A 14,072-nucleotide genomic window follows, 5' to 3' on the forward strand; every position below is an offset into this window, starting at 1 on the left:
CCCTATTGGTGAGACCGATTTGCCTAGGGTTTTTGGCAGTGGCTATGACATCTGAACTCGGTGGCGCCGGATAGAAAGAATCGGTGTGACCGATTTTGGCTTTAGGTTTAGGTCATATGAGGATGTGAGAAAGTAGTTGAGGGTTTTGGAGCATATCACTAAGCACATGAAGCAAGAGGCTCATTAAGCAACACCTCATCCCTCCTTGATAGTATTGGCTTTTCCTATAGACTGAATGTGATCTTGGATCACTGAAATATAAAATGTAGAGTCTTGAACTTTTGAGCTTGAGCCAATCCTTTGTCCTTGATATTTTGAGGGATCCACTTTCTTCATCCATGCCATGCCATTCATTGAGCTTCCTAAAATAATAGTCTTGGAATAGCATTAGCTCAATGAGCTATATGTTGTTATGAATTACCAAAACCACCTAGGGATAGTTACACTTTCAGCTGGTAGTGTGGGTTCTAGTGCCTCGTCCTCGAATTGAGGTAGCAATTTGTGCTTCAGATAACTTTTATTTGGGCGCTCGAGTCTGTATTCCTCGGCAGCCAGGACCTCAGTCCATCTATCAGTGAGCAGATCTTGATCAGCATGAAGCTGCTACTGTTTTTTCCTCAGGCTCTTTGCAGTGGCTATAAGCCAGCGCTTGAAGCGCTCCTGCTCGATAAGATCCTCCGGCACGGTAAATTCTTCGTCGCCGAGGCTCACCTCATCCTCGAAGAGAGTCATGTAATTATCGTCTTCCGAGTCTTCATTCATGGCATGTTCATCGGGGCTGGCTTGCCCGTCCTCCCATCCGGCCTGTTCGAAGCTTGGCTGGGCGGGGTTGTCTTCATCTTCGGCATCGTCCGGAGTGCTATTATCTCTTGTGTTGGTATTGTTGTTTTTACCATGGCATGGTTTACAGCGGCGCCGCTGACGTCGGCGCTTCAGCTGCTTCTCACTCTGTGCATTTTAAAACCGAACCGAAAAACCATACCGAAAATAAACCGAACCGAACCAATTTTATGGTTTTTATGGTTTCTGGTTCGGTATGGTATGAACTTTTCATACCGATTTGAACTTTGGTTTTTATGGTATATACCGAAAAACCGAACGGTTAACCGAATAAACCGAAGTAAAAAATAAATTTATATTTCTTGAGATGAACAACCGTACAAGTTGTCATTTTTCTTGTACATGAGTCAAGTTCACTACTAAGCATGTAAATTTTTCTTGTAACATAGTCATTTTCTCTTTTCAAAATGCTAAGCACGCCTATAACCATCAACAGATGAATCAATGCATGCATACATACTTATATATATAGTCATATACTATTTGTGTAAAATGGTGTGTGTTTTGAGTCATCAATTTGCAAATTATTATTACGTCATTTTCAAATTCGCGTCAACTATGGTTTTTATGGTATATACCGAAACCATACCAAAATAATTTGGTATATACCGAACCGAATCATATTTTATTTTCATACCGTGTTTACCGAAATATTAATACCGTACAAACTGAAAAAACGTATAAACCAAACCATGTAAACCGAATAAACCGAACACATAGGGTGAGCTGCTTCTCGAGAGGCTTATCCTCAACTGTATCCTTTTTGTCTTCGCCATTTTCTTCTTTGGGTGTATCCACCATGTAAATGTCATATGACGAGGTGGTTGTCTAGCGCCCTGTGGGCGGTGGTTCCCGTTCCTCTCCCACATCGTCATCCATACCGTCGATGTCTTCGGAGTCGAAGTCAAGCATGTTGGTAAAGTCGTCGACAGTGGCTATCAAGTGGGTAGTGGGTGGGTAACGAAGTTCTTTGTCGTCCGCTTCCCACTCAAGTCGGACATAGTTCGGCCAAGAATCTCCTGACAAGGAGAGAGATTTTAGTGAGTTTAACACGTCGCCCAAGGGTGAGTGTTGGAAGATGTCCGCGGAGCTGAACTCCAAGACCGGCGCCCAGTCAGATTCGATGGGCGCAGATACACGCGGTTTGGAACCTATGGCCGAAGACGAGTCCAAGGGTCCGATGACACAGACCTCGTTGGAGATTAGATATGTGTTCGGCTCTAGCGCCGTTGAGTATGCGGCTTCCATGGCGGGGTCCATCCTCCCGTCCTCGGATGGCACGATTTGCACTGGATCTAGGGCCAGGACGGTTACAGGTGTTGTCTCTTGAGCATGAGCCGATGACATATTTAGGTCATGCTCATCGTGGCTGCAGGGTGCATCTGACATGGGCTCGAATCCGTCGAAGATCAAGTATCCATGGATGTCGATAGTGTAGTTCAAGCTTCCAAACCTGACCTAATGGCCAGGGGTGTAGCTGTCGATCTGCTCCAGATGGCCAGGCGAGTTGGCCCATAGTGCGAAGCCGCCGAATACGAAGATCTGACCGGAGGGAATCTCACCCTGGACTGCGTTGTTATAGATGATTGAAGGAGCCATCGAGCCTTATGATGGCGACACAGTGGAACTCTCAATGAAAGCACCAATGTCGGTGTCAAAACCGGCGAATCTCGGGTAGGGGGTCCCTATCTATGCGTTTAAGGCTAATGGTAACAGGAGGCGGGGGACACGATGTTTACCCTGGAGGTAATACCCTACTTCTTGCTTGATTGATCTTGATAATATTAGTATTACAAGAGTTGATCTACCACGAGATTGTAGAGGCTAACCCTAGAAGCTAGCCTATGATTATGATTGTTGTTGTCCTACGGACTAAACCCTTCGGTTTATATAGACATCGGAGGGGGCTAAGGCTACACAGAGTCGGTTACAGAGAATGGAATCTACACATCTGAATCACCAAGCTTGCCTTCCACGCAAAGGAGAGTCCCACCCGGACACGGGATGAAGTCTTCTATCTTGTATCTTCATAGCCCAATAGTCTGGCATACGCATATAGTCCAGCTGTACGAGGACCCCTTAATCTAGGACTCCCTCGGCCGCGCATCTCCTCCCAGGAAGAGACCGATCCCACGGGAAGATTCAGGAGCCAAGAACGCGCGCCTTCCTTGAGGCCCATGGGGAACCAGTTCGCCATGATCTTCTCGTCGTAGGTGGCCGCCTTGATGCTCAGCTCGTAGAGCTACAGGAACTCGGCGTGGTCGGCGGTGCCATCGTAGCATGGGGGCAGGTCAGGTTTTAACTTGCTCGGCCAGATGATGTTGCGAAGCTCCGAGGTGAATGTGCGACATCCTGTCATGGCCACGGGGGCCCGACGAGAAGGTGGAACTTGGTACTGGTGCACACGCGCCACCACCTCCTGTGGCGGCATGCGGGCTTGACGTGGGGGTGCAGGAAGCACGTGCGCTTCCCCTTGAGGCCGCGGCACCACCTGGCAACTCACTTCTTCTCGTGTAGGCGCCTGGCGCAGCGGGTCGCGTTGTGGTGCCACACGCCTTAGCTCGACGATGAAGCCCTGGGTCGGAGGTGGTGGAGGAGCCCCGTGAGCCACATCGCCCGCGGCAGGCAGCTGCTGAGGCAGTGAGCGGGCTGGTGCAGCGGAGCCCCCGGCCGCACTGAAGTGCTCAACGATTCACTCGAGACATTCCTCATAGAAGTCATCGACCGGGCGGTAGCGAAGGAGATCTCGCGCCATGAGAAGAGTGGCCTGCACGTTCGCCGGGCCATGACGCGCGTGGGAGGATGAAGCTGCCGGTGTCAGCAACAGAGTGGCGGTGCGCCCATCGCGGGGATGTAGTGAAGAAGCTTGCTGCTTGTGGCTGGCAGGTCCCGTGGCAGCGTTGGCCACCGGAGACGGAGCACGACGAGCATAACCATCGCCCGCCGGAGCCGTCTGAGCAACACGAGCGGCGACTGCGGCCCGATGCTCAGTGCGAGCTCGGCATGCGCCAGCCATGGAGGTGTCAAAGTGGTGGTGGATCGATCGACGGAAGAGAAGATCCGACGCACCCCTACCTAGCGCGCCAAATGTCGGATTACGGGTTCTGCAAACCCTTGAAAGGTGCGAACTCTGGGGTGCGTGCGGAGATCTCAACCTACCCAGCCTGCCTACTCGCGATCCTCCTAAGCCTAGCGCGACGAGCTCAAAGAGACAAAGAGACACAATAGTTTATCTTGGTTCAGGCCACCTTGCGGTGTAATACCCTACTCTAGCATTTTGATGGATTGCCTCAAAGGGCTAAGGATGAACTAGTATAGTGGATGAACAGGCCTCAGGAGGTGAGATGTTCTTGAGCTCAAGAGAGCTGGTGAGGTGGTTGGAAGAGAGTGGATCTCTTCCCGCTGCCCTAAAACTCCCCCTTTCTATGGTGGTGGCTAAGTCCTATTTATTGTGGCCTTCGTCCTCTTCCCCAATGTTGGTGGGAAGGGATCCCACAACTGCCGGATTTGAAAGGGGACAAGTAGTACAGCTTATCCTGACTAAAGTGGTCTTCGCCTGCGAAAAGCCCCTTGTCGTGACGTTGCGGTGGGCTCGGTGATGACCTCCGTCATGCTGGCCTGGTGGTCTTGGTCTTGTTGCACCAGAATGGAAACCTTTGGCTGATTCCTCGAGACTCCGCGCATGTGGCTTGCCTCCCTTGCACCGAAGAGGAAAGTGGCGCTCTGTGCCCGCTGGTGCCCGCCTGGCCTTGGTCGTCATGGCTCACGTCAGCCGAGCCTCGTGAGGTGCACCTTGCATAGAACTCTCCACCCCTCAAGAGCCTGCCTGAAGAGGCCGATCCCCTCGGGGGTCTTGACGTTGTCCGCCTCACGAGGCTTGGGCCATCGCGAGGGTCTTGAGTTGTTGATGCTGAAGCTGGGCCGTACCAGGGCGTCGATGGAGCCACGTGGTGGGCCGCAGGCAGGCAAGTCTAGATACCCCCATATCTAGAACGCTGACACCGCCCCGGCCGCTGCTCCGTGTCGCCTCGCGCTGGCTCACTGCCGCACCGCTCGGCTCGCCACCACACCACCACCGGTCGGAGCTGCCTCCCTGCCGCCGTCACGCATCACCGGAACCCACAGGAGCTCGTGCCGCCTCGGATCTGGTCGGGTGGAGCAGATCCACCACTCCCCTGAACCAAACGCACCGCGCTCGTCCCGTACGGCTCCGTCCCGATTCCGCGAGGTCGAATTTCCTCTAAGTCCATGTTCTGCTAATCCATGTCTGCATCTTCATCATATCATTACTTCATGCATATTGCTCCGTTTTGTATGCATGATATGTCAAAATGTTCATCTCTTGATGCTCTACATGCTAGTGTAATTTGTATTCATGTTACATTTCATCTTGATGCCTTAATCCTCGTTGCAAAAGTGCTAAGTGTTATGATCTGGTGAAAACTATTGTAACTTGCCTATTTGTCTTTTTCATAGCATTTTGTGTGATTTTATTTTGAGCATCATGCCAACATGTTTTAGGAGCATAATCATGCCATCTTTGCAGTGGTGCAATCCATTTGTCATGAAATACCTTGTGTTGACTAGAACAAGCTTGCTAAGTGGCCTACTTATATGGACTTCATACTTGAATCCATCCAATATCATTGATGCACCATCTATGGACAATCCCTTCAAATATATCTCAATGAAAACATTAGTCCATAGAGATTGTCATTGATTACTAAAACCATACTTAGGGGCTACATGCCCTTTCACCGCATCAGGCCAATTTTCCTTCCATTCAGTGTACCAAATGTTGGTCGGCTATCCAAGGGCTCCGTGCAGTTGGTGGAGGCCTGTCATAGTGGCATGCCCCTTAGATTAAGATCTTCCTTTGGCAGCTCCTTTAAGGTGCCTTCCCCCAGTCACAAAAGTTAGGAAGCGAAACAACTCACACGATGGTATGTGACCCACTTTGGAGTTGATGAGAACGATGCACACATATTCTTCTCATGGTGACGACCCATTTTGTATGTTGCTACATCTGGGAGGCCATGTGTTGCAGCTCTTTCCCCACAGACCCGAGTTACTTTATTATGATGCTTGCAATGCTTTTCAGTAGGAGGTGGTGCCTCCTATGGTTTTTGTTCTCTACACTCACATGAACCTTGTGTAATATCCATACTCCCTATCCATATATATAGGGTCTAATACTCCTCCGTCCGCATATTGACATATATAGGGTCTAATATGTATTTCGAGATATATTTTGACCATAGATAATAAGGTCAATAATTTATAAGATCTATGTTAATACAGAATTTGTACGACTGAAACCCTTTTTACATAAGAATTCGACGGTATCATACACATAATATATTATTGGTCATGATCAAGCTTTTAAATCTAGGCTGATACGACCGATATATAGGACAATATATCACTTTTGGGGCTCTACCAATATAAACATAACATATCATTTTGTAAATATCATTTTCAAACATATCATCCGATATGGACCGAAATATCGACCGATATGGCCGATATCTAGCCCAGTATGTCCACCAATATAGAACAATACATAGATGAGAACAATTATTTATTAGAATTTAGTGAAATAAGATTATGCATTTACAACTTCATTATATTTTATCGAAGTCATGCACAATGTTTCACACACATGCATATATATCATATTGCTTTTAACATAGAGTAAGGATTTTGTGAATCTTTCCTTAATAGGTTCTGAAAGTGCTAGTTATCGACTAGAAGGGGGGTGAATAGGCGATTTTTATGAAAGTCATCAAAACACGAGGTCTTTGAAGACAAACAGATGAAATGAACCTCGATATGCAGCAGAAGATAAACTACGCTAGACAAGCCATAGTCAAATAAGTAGTATAGTGAAAGTACGAAGACTATCAGAAGCTAGAAAGAATGGATCAGGATGGAAGAGAGTATGAAGCCAAACAGATGATAGTATTCACACAGTGAAGTGATAACCCACAAGTATAGGGGATCGCAACAGTTTTCGAGGGTAGAGTATTCAACCCAAATTTGTTGATTCAACACAAGGGGAGCCAAAGAATATTCTCAAGTATTAGCAGTTGAGTTGTCAATTCAACCACACCTGGAAACTTAGTATCTGCAGCAAAGTGTTTAGTAGCAAAGTAATATGATAGTGGTGGTAACGGTAACAAAAGTAAAGACAGTAAAAGTAATGTTTTTGGTATTTGTAGTGATTGTAACAGTAACAACGGAAAAGTAAATAAGCGAGAACCAGTATATGGAAAACTCGTAGGCACTGGATCAATGATGGATAATTATGCCGGATGTGGTTCATCATGTAACAGTCATAACATAGGGTAACACAGAACTAGCTCCAGTTCATCAATGTAATGTAGGCATGTATTCCGTATATAGTCATACGTGCTTATGGAAAAGAACTTGCATGACATCTTTTGTCCTACCCTCCCGTGGCAGCGGGGTCCTACTGGAAACTGAGGGATATTAAGGCCTCCTTTTAATAGACAACTGGAACAAAGCATTAGCACATAGTGAAAACATGACTCCTCAAACTATGGTCATCACCGGGAGTGGTCCCGATTATTGTCACTTCGGGATTGCCGGATCATAACACATAGTAGGTGACTATAGACTTGCAAGATAGGATCAAGAACTCACATATATTCATGAAAACATAATAGGTTCAGATCTGAAATCATGGCACTCGGGCCCTAGTGACAAGCATTAAGCATAGCAAAGTCATAGCAACATCAATCTTAGAACATAATGGATACTAGGGATCAAACCCTAACAAAACTAACTCGATTACATGATAAATCTCATCCAACCCATCACCGTCCAGCAAGCCTACGATGGAATTACTCACGCACGGCGGTGAGCATCATGAAATTGGTGATGGAGGATAGTTGATGATGACGACGGCGACGAATCCCCCTCTCTGGAGCCCCGAACGGACTCCAGATCAGCCCTCCCGAGAGAGATTAGGGCTTGGCGGCGGCTCCGTATCGTAAAACGCGATGATTTCTTCTCTCTGGTTTTTTTCTCCCCATATATGGAGTTGGAGTTGGCGTCAGAGGGCCACCAGGGGGCCCATGAGGTAGGGGGGCGCGCCCAGGGGGGCACGCCCCCCACCCTCGTGGACAAGGTGTGGGCCCCCTGGTCTTCATCTTTTGTGAGGATTTTTCTTTATTTTTTCTAAGGTGTTCCGTGGAGTTTCAGGACATTCCAAGAATCTTTAGTTTTTGCACAAAAACAACACCATGGCAATTCTGCTGAAAACAGCGTCAATCCGGGCTAGTTCCATTCAAATCATACAAGAGAGTCCAAAACAAGGGCAAAAGTGTTTGGAAAAGTACATATGACGGAGATGTATCAGCTCCCCCAAGCTTAAACCCTTGCTTGTCCTCAAGCAAATCAGTTGACAAACTGAAAGAGAAAACGAAAAAAATTTACAAACTCTGTTTGCTCTTGTTGTTGTAAACATGAAAAGCCAGCATTCAAGTTTCAGCAAATATTATGAACTAACCATTCTCACAATAACACAAAGGTCTCACAATTACTCATATCAATAGCATAATCAGCTAACGAGCTATAATAACAAAACTCGGATGACAACACTTTCTCAAAATAATTATAACATGATATAACAGAATGGTATCTCGCTAGCCCTTTCGGAGACCACAAAACATAAATGCAGAGCACCTTTAAAGATCAAGGACTGACTAAACATTGTAATTCATGGTAAAAGAGATCCACTCAAGTCATACCCAATATAAACCAATAATAATGAATGCAAACGACAGTGCGCTCTCCAGCGGGTGATTTTTAATAAGAAGGATGATGACTCAACATAAAAGTAAATAGATAGGCCCTTCGCAGAGGGAAGCAGGGATTTGTAGAGGTGCCAGAGCTCGGTTTTAAAATAGAGATTGAATAACATTTTGAGAGGCATACTTTTGCTATCAACGCAACAACTATGAGATGACGATATCTTCCATGCTAAACAAATTATAGGCGGTTCCCAAACAGAATGGTAAAGTTTATACTCCCCTTCCTCCACAAGCATCAATCCATGGCTTGCTCGAAACAACGAGTGCCTCCAACATTCAACGGCTCCCTAGGGGAGTTTTGTTTGCAATTATTTTGATTTAGTTTGCATAAAGCATGGTACTGGGCATCCCGGAGACCAGCAATTTTTCTCGTGAATGAGGAGCGGAGTTCACTCCTCTTGAGAATAACCGCCTAACATGGAAGATAAGGGCAACCCTAGTTGAAACATGAGCTGCTCGAGTATACAAAACAGAATTTCATCTGAAGGTTTGGAGTTTGGCACATACAAATTTACTTGGAACGGCAGGTAAATACCGCATATAGGAAGGTATAGTGGACTCATATGGAATAACTTTGGGGTTTAAGGAGTTTGGATGCACAAGCAGTATTCCCGCTTAGTACAGGTGAAGGCTAGCAAAATACTGGGAAGCGACCAACTAGGAGAGCGACAACAGTCGTAAACATGCATCAAAATTAATTTACACCGAATACAAGCATGAGTAGGATATAATCCACCATGAACATAAATATCATGCAGGCTATGTTGATTTGATTCAACTACATGCGTGAACATGTGCCAAGTCTAGTCACTCAATTCATTTAAAGGAGGATACCATCCCATCATACCACATCATAATCATTCTAATAGCATGTTGGCACGCAAGGTAAACCATTATAACTCATAGCTAATCAAGCATGGCACAAGAAACTATAACCTCTGAGTGTCATTGCAAATATGTTTACTTCATAATAGCTGAATCAAGAACGATGAATCATCATATTTACAAAAACAAGAGAGGTCGAGTTCAAACCAACTTTTCTCATCCCAATAAGTCCATATATCATCATTATTGCCTTTCACTTGCACGACCGAACGAAGTGTATAATAATAAGAGTGCACGTGAATTGGACTAAGCTGGAATCTGCAAGCATTCAAGTCAAGAAAGAAGACAAGTAATATGGGCTCTAAGTTAAAATAAACAATCATGCATATATGAGCCACTAAGCATTTTCAATATGGTCTTCTCGACCCCAAGGAAAGGAAAAGAAAAAAAAACTATTTACACAGGAAAGCTCCCAACAAACAAAAGAAGAACGGGAAATATTTTTGGGTTTTCCATTTTAATTACTACAGCAAAGAAATAAAGTACTACTAAATTTTTTTTTTGTTTTTCTTAAGGTTTATTAAACACACAGGAAGAAAGCAGGAAAAAGAAAATAAACTAGCATGGATATTACAGTGAAAGAGTATGAACACCGACATCTAGCAATGAGTGTGTGTGAACATGAATGTAATGTTGGTGGGAAATACGTACTCCCCCAAGCTTAGGCTTTTGGCCTAAGCTGGTCTATTGCCAGGGATGGCCTGGCGGATACCCATAAGTGAAGCTGGGGTCATACTATGACGTAGCGGCTATAGCCTCCTGAGCTGCAGTGTGGTGTCTAGTTGCCTCCGCTCTCCTCTCGTATTCATCTGCCTCCTCTCTGGTAATAACATATCTTCCTTTTGTCTGAAAATCAAAGAAGGCAAGAGCAGGAAGAGCAATATGGACCACATGACGTTTGTTAAAGATTAGTCGATACTGGAGAGGTGGCTCTGTCCTCTCAACAAATCGGTGAGAAACCATAGAATCAAAATCTAAATAAGAAGGAGGTAACTCCATATCACCCTCACGAATGTCTATCTCAAGAAAATTAGCTAAGCGGGTTGCATTAATTCCTCCAAAGAAATCCCCGTTATGTCTATTCTGATGCAACCTGCGAGCTATGATGGCTCCCATATGATAAGATTGGTCTCCTAACACAGCACTTCTGAGAATGCTGAGATCAGGAACACATAAGTGACATACTTCATCCTTAGCATTAATACATCTATCTATAAAGAGAGCAAAATAATGTATAGCGGGAAAATGAATGCTCCCTAAAGTGGCATGTGTTATGTCTCTAGATTCCCCCACAGTTATTTTAGCAAGAAAGTCTCTATATTCAGATTTAGGGGCATCCCTGACATTACCCCAAGATGGAAGTTTGCAAGCAGAAGTAAAATCCTCTAAGTCCATGGTATAAGATTTGTCAAAAAGGTCAAACATGACTGAAAGAGAATTTCACGAAGTTGAAAACTCAAACCTCCTCACAAATGAACTTGTGAGATCATGATACTGGGGGCGTTTGTCAGCTTCAAAGTCCTCAAGACCGGCGTTACGCAAATATGCGCTAAATTCTTCTTTGATTCCCACCTGATTCATAAAATTTTCCGACGGCCATTCACAGGGCCTCACAGGAGTGTCTCTTGGTGGTTCCTCGTCAGCATCACGTATTGCAAGCCTGGGACCTTGCTTCCTTGAAGGGCCACCTCGGAACATCCTCCTAAACATATTGTTTCCTCTGAAAAATTTCTGAAAATTTTAGTAACTTCAAATAAAAGTGAACCAACTTCAATAAAATTCATAGCAACAACTCCTACAAGTGCCTAGAGCCTATATAAAGCATTGGACCTACTTGGAACCATATAAATTTGACATGCAAGCTCAATAACATGGTCACCTATGCAGCACAGATTTGCAATGAATAAAGCACTAGAACAAAAACTAATTGGACCAATGGAGGAGTCACATACCAAGGAACAATCTCCCCAAGCAGTTTTGCGAGAGGTGCTTTGAGCAAGGAGATCGAAAATCACAGCAACGGGGGCTGGAACTCGTGCTTGAGTTGGTTTTTCGTGTTTGTGTGAGATAGAGGAAGAAGATGGGTGCAGGAATAAGTGGAGGAGGGCCACCATGGGCCCACGAGGCAGGGGGTGCGCCCAGGGGGTAGGGCGCGCCCTCCACCCTCATGGCCAGGTGGCAGCTCCCCCCGCGGTGATTTTTGCACAGTAAATTCTTAAATATTCCTGAAAAATCATATTAAATTGACATGGCATTATGAGGACTTTTATTTTTGGGATATTTATTATATTGAGCGGATAAGTCAGGAGACAGACAGAAAAATACTATTTTACTTTATTTCTACTAAATAACAGAAAATATAAAGAGGGTATAGAAGGTTGTGCTTCTAGTTTCATCCGTCTCGTGATCATCAAAATGAATCCGCTAACAAGGTTGATCAAGTCTTGCTAACGAGCTCATTCCGATTAACACGGAACCGGAGAAATTTCGAATGACACTAAGTTACCTCAATGGGGATATGAAAATCCCCAACAATAAGTATATCATACTTTTTCTTGACAGTAGGGAGAGGAAATTCAAAACCTCCAAATATAATCGATGGAACTTTTTCAATAGAGTTGATACTATAAACTTGAGGTTGTTTCCTCGGAAAGTGTACCGTGTATTCATTGCCATTAACATGAAAAGTGACATTGCCTTTGTTGCGATCAATAACAGCCCCTGTAGTATTAAGGAAAGGTCTTCCAAGAATAATAGACATACTATCATCCTCAGGAATATCAAGAATAACAAAGTCCATTAAAATAGTAACATTTGCAACCACAACAGGCACATCCTCACAAATACCGACAGGTATAGCAGTTGATTTATCAGCCATTTGCAAAGATATTTCAGTAGGTGTCAACTTATTCAAGTCAGGTCTACGATATAAAGAGAGAGGCATAACACTAACATCGGCTCCAAGATCACATAAAGCAGTTTTAACATAATTTATCTTAATGGAGCATGGTATAGTAGGTATTCCGGGATCTCCAAGTTTCTTTGGTACTCCACCCTTAAAAGTATAATTAGCAAGCATGGTGGAAATTTCAGCTTCAGGTATCTTTCTTTTATTAGTAATAATATCTTTCATATACTTAGAATAAGGATTTGTTTTGAGCACATCAGTTAATCGCATACGCAAAAAGATAGGTCTAATCATTTCAGCAAAGCGCTCAAAATCCTCATCATCCTTTTTCTTGGATGGTTTCTGGGGAAAAGGCATGGGTTTTTGAACACATGGTTCCCTTTCTTTACCATGTTTCCTAGCAACGAAGTCTCTTTTATCGTAGCATTGATTCATTGATTGTGGGTTATCAAGATCAACAGCAGGTTCAACTTCTACATCATTATCATTACTAGGTTGAGAATCAACATGAATATTATCATTAACATTATCACTAGGTTCATGTTCATCACCTGATTGTGTTTCAACATCAGAAATAGAAATATCACTTGGATTTTCAGGTGGCTCAGCGATAGGTTCACTAGAAGTTTGCAAAGTCCTATCATTTTTCTTTTTCTTCTTTTTAGAAGAACTAGGTACATCAATATCATTTCTCTGAGAATCTTGCTCGATTTTCTTAGGGTGGCCTTCAGGATACAAAGGTTCCTGAGTCATTCTACCAGTTCTAGTAGCCACTCTAACAGCATAATCATTTTTCTTACTATTCGTTTCATCAAGCGCTTCCTTTTGAGCTTGAAGTACTTGTTCTACTTGAGTGGTAACCATAGAAGCATGTTTGCTAATAAGTTTAAGTTCACCTCTAATATCAGCCATATAATCACCCAAGCGTTTAATCATATAGGCATCTTGTTTTAATTGTCTACCAAAATAAGCATTAAAATCATCTTGCTTAAACATAAAGTTATCAAACTCATCCAAGCACTGACTAGCAATTTTAGTAGGAGGGACTTCAGCTTTATCATATCTATAGAGAGAATTTACCTTTACTACCTGTGTCGGGATATCGGGAGGTTCTTCAGTAAATAAGTAATTGAGATCATATACTTCTTCAACGGGTGGTAAATTAAGACTGTGTATTTCTTCAAAAGGAGGTATTCTTAACATCTTCGGCTTTAATACCTTTTTCTTTCATAGATTTCTTTGCCTCTTGCATATCTTCGGGACTAAGAAATAGAACACCTCTCTTCTTAGGAGTTGGTTTAGGAATAGGCTCAGCAATTGGCTCAGGAAGTAGCTCAGCAGGTAGCTCGGGAGGTGCTCAATTATTTTCATTAGCCAACATATTATTCAATAGAATTTCAGCGTCATCCGGTGTTCTTTCCCTGAAAAGAGAACCAGCACAACTATCCAGGTAATCTCTGGAAGCATTAGTTAGTCCATTATAAAAGATATCAAATATTTCAGGTTTCTTAAGAGGATGATCAGGCAAAGCATTAAGTAACTTGAGAAGTCTCCCCCAAGCTTGTGGGAGACTCTCTTCTTCAATTTGCACAAAATTGTAT

Source organism: Triticum dicoccoides, chromosome 3B (assembly GCF_002162155.2).
Source record: "Triticum dicoccoides isolate Atlit2015 ecotype Zavitan chromosome 3B, WEW_v2.0, whole genome shotgun sequence".
NCBI lineage: Eukaryota > Viridiplantae > Streptophyta > Magnoliopsida > Poales > Poaceae > Triticum > Triticum dicoccoides.